The sequence below is a fragment of the Coenobita brevimanus genome, chromosome 22 (genome assembly GCF_032717465.1).
Source record: "Coenobita brevimanus isolate Jiangsu-jjx chromosome 22, ASM3271746v2, whole genome shotgun sequence".
Taxonomy (NCBI): Eukaryota; Metazoa; Arthropoda; class Malacostraca; order Decapoda; family Coenobitidae; genus Coenobita; species Coenobita brevimanus.
In genome coordinates this window covers 26,839,110-26,842,918 of record NC_136975.1, presented here as the reverse complement: position 1 = coordinate 26,842,918, position 3,809 = coordinate 26,839,110, and positions in this window count along the sequence as shown.

Below are 3,809 nucleotides of genomic sequence, written 5' to 3'. Positions count from 1 at the left end.
TGAGAAGACAGGGAGAAATCAGTTGGATAGAAGTTGTGGAAGCAATGAAGAAAGTTAAATCGGGGAAAGCCCCAGGAATTGATGGAGTGTGTGGTGAAATGCTGAAGCATGGGGGAGAGATAGTAGTAGAATGGATGTGGAAGATGTGCAGATTGGCCTGGGAGGAAGGTAGAGTCCCGGAGGATTGGAAGTCAGGTATAATTATTCCCTTGTACAAAGGAAAAGGGGAAAAAGAAGTGTGTGGTAATCATAGGGGCATTTGTCTTCTTAGTATAATAGGAAAAGTGTATAGTAGGATACTTATTGACAGAGTTAGAGAAAGAACAGAGAAATTAGTTGGAGAAGAACAGGGAGGCTTTAGGAAGGGAAGAGGTTATATAGATCAGATATTCATTCTTAGATCTTTAGTGGAAAAGTTTCTAGAGAAGGGAAAGAAGTTGCATACGGCTTTCATGGATTTGGAGAAAGCATATGACAGCGTGGATAGACAAGGATTGTGGACAGTGTTAAGAATATATGGAGTAGATGGGAAGTTGTTGAATGCTGTGAAGAGTATGTACGATGGTGTGAAGGCTGCAGTGCGTGTGGATGGTGAACTAAGTGAATTTTTCTCTTTGAAAGTTGGGTTGTGTCATGTCTCCATGGTTGTTCAATCTGTACATGGATGGGGTAATAAAAGAGGTAGAAGGTAGGGTTGTGGATGTTGGAGTGGCCCTGGTGAGAGAGGATAGTGTTTGGAAACTCCCTGTACTGTTGTTTGCAGATGATACTGTGTTGTTGAGTGAAGACGAAGGGGGGCTGCAAGGCTTCATGGATGAGTTTGGGAGAGTGTGTAAGAAACGGAATCTAAAGTTGAATGTAGGGAAGAGTAAAGTGATGGTCTTTGAGAAAGGTGAAGTCAGTGAATGTACAGCGAGGTTGGATGGTGAGGAATTGGAAAATGTGAGTACGTTTAAGTACTTGGGTAGTGTGATGAGTAAGGATGGAGGTTTGGAGGGTGAAGTGCTTGAAAGGGTACAGCAGCGAAGAAAGGTTGCTGGTTCTTTGAAAGCAGTGATAAGAAACAGGGAAGTGAGCATGGAAGCGAAAAAGTTACTACATGACAGTATTGTGATACCAACTCTAACGTACGGAAGTGAAGCTTGGACGTTATTGGAAGGACACAAATCAAGAGTGAGAGCAGTGGAAATGAGTTATTTAAGAGGAGCCTGTGGAGTCACATGGAGAGACAGGCTGACGAATGAGGATATAAAGGAGCGTTGTGGTGCTGATGTGGATATGATAGGAAGCGTTATGAGAACACACTGAGGTGGTTTGGCCATGTGGAGAGGATGGAGGGTGAAAGACTGACGAAGAGAGTGTATGTGAGTGAGGTGGAGGGGTGAAGAGGGAGGGGGAGGCCGAGGATGAGATGGAGGGATGGGGTGGAGAGGTATATGAGAGAGGGGTGTGTGAGTTGGGAGCAGGGCAGTGAAATGGAGGGGGACAGGGCGACTTGGAGGCGATTTGTTTGTGGCCACCCCAAACGGGATTGAGGGGTCTGGCAATAGATAGATAGATAGATAGGTTTATCTCTCTCTCTCTCTGTTTCTCTCTGGTTTGTGTGTGTGTGTGTGTGTGTGTGTGTGTGTAAAGGAAGTGTTTACTACCGCAATATTTAATTACAGCAAATTTCTCTCTCTCTCTCTCTCTGGTTTGTGTGTGTGTATGTGTGTGTGTGTGTGTGTGTGTGTGTGTGTGTGTGTGTGTGCGTGTAAAAGTGGTGTCTACTACTGCAACATTTAATCACAGCAGATTTATTTTCTCTCTCTCTCTCTCTCTCTCTCTCTCTCTCTCTCTAACACACACACACACACACAGTGTAGTAAACCTTTTCCTAACTTGGTTTATGATATATACTGTACTATTCCTTTATAAGTTGTTCGGACTACACGTAATTAGAGAGGTGCTTGAAGTACAGACACCCCTAGCTGGCTGTGAGCGACAGTATGGAGGGTACCGGGTGGAGTTATGGGATCGGAGAGAAAAGTGGGGGGGTTGGGGTGGAGTGTGGGACTATGAGGAAGGGAGGAGGAGGGGATACCTCTCTATCGAGCAGTGTTACAAACACGGAAAATGAACTTATTCCGACGTCTGTACATTTGAAATTCTACCGTAGAGGAAGTCAACCAGAATGTCCCAGTACTTGAACTTGACGCTCCCGAAATTGTTCCACTTAAAATACAGACAATATACGTAAAATCCATCCTAGACAATTTACCAACCAACAAAGTTCCAGGCCCAGATGGAATTCCTCCAATTGTTTTGAAAAAGTGTTCCCCAGAACTTGCCTCTGTTCTAGCTAAGTTATTCAGGCTATGCATTACCTAACTCATGGAAAGAAGTCTTTACCCACGCAGTTCCAAAGAAAGGAAGTTCCTCTGAATCCTCTGATTACAGATCAACAGCTATCACATCTTCTTTTGGTAAAGTATTTGAAACTGTAATTAATACCCACGTAGATAAACACCTTGAATTCAACAACTTATTTAGTGATAGACAACATGGTTTTCGCCACAAATGTGGCTACGGCTCACCTAACTTATGACTTGGCTGATGCCTCTGACTAGGATAAAAGTAAATTTGTTGGTGCATATGGATTATAATATAGTAAGTCCCTTCATGATTTTAACTGCCAAAATGTTCCACAAAAGTACTGTTTAATAAACAGCTAAGTCCAGCTCAATCCTGAACCATCTCTCTACATTCCTGTCATTTTCTTGTCTTGAGATCTGTCAATCACATGATTTCTTTTGTAAAATCTGCCTCCAAGATATTAGGTGTGCTTATGGTCCATGACATTTTTACTTGCATGTTGACACTGTATTATTTATTCCTGTGTCGAGAGCAACTGCCGTGTGTGTGTGTGTGTGTGTGTGTGTGTGTGTGTGTGTGTGTGTGTGTGTGTGAGGGGGGGGGGCTTTCCACATACAGTTCTTCTCAAGAAGGTGGAAGCTTTTCATCTCATGAATTCTCCTCCTCTTCCTGACACCCTTTACCTCTCTCTCTTCGCTGCACTGTTACATCTCTATCTCTCGCTTATCGCTACCTTAATGGGCAATGCTCTTCTAAACTATCTGCTTGTATCCCCCTCCCCCTTCCATTTCGGCCGGTACATAACGCCCGTCTTGCAGTAAACTCTCACCTCATCTAATTCCAGCTCTCTAATGCAAGGGTTAATTGATACTACCAGGTTTCCATATATATATATATATATATATATATATATATATATATATATATATATATATATATATATATATATATATATATATATATCCCAAGGGCCGCATCACATATGAATAACTTGGAGAAAAGAATCTCCAGGCACATGTATCCCCTCCCTCGTATAATCCACTTGTTTCACTTTAGTCCCTGTCCACCATGCAGTAGTGATGGGAACGATGATATACCGTCGACAGTTAAGGGTCTGATTTTAGAGGATTTGATTTATACACAAAGAAGGATCCCAGGCTTAAAATCAGCAAAGACTGTTGCTTCCAAAAGAAGAAAAAAAGTAAGACAAATTGCAGATTCATTCACTTCGAAATACCACGTCCCTTTGAGTTTAGAAGACTTGAGTTCATAGGCACAGGCATAGGTGGACTGAGAGAGACAGTTCTAGAGCTGATCTGCCATCTCAATTATAACTTTGCTGACGATTTACTGCCGGCTGTCCAAGTGGAAGGTGCTACGTGATGTTTTTATGTGATTAGGAATACCTAAGTACACAAAACAGTACCTCTACTTCTCACACTTTTTTCTTATTT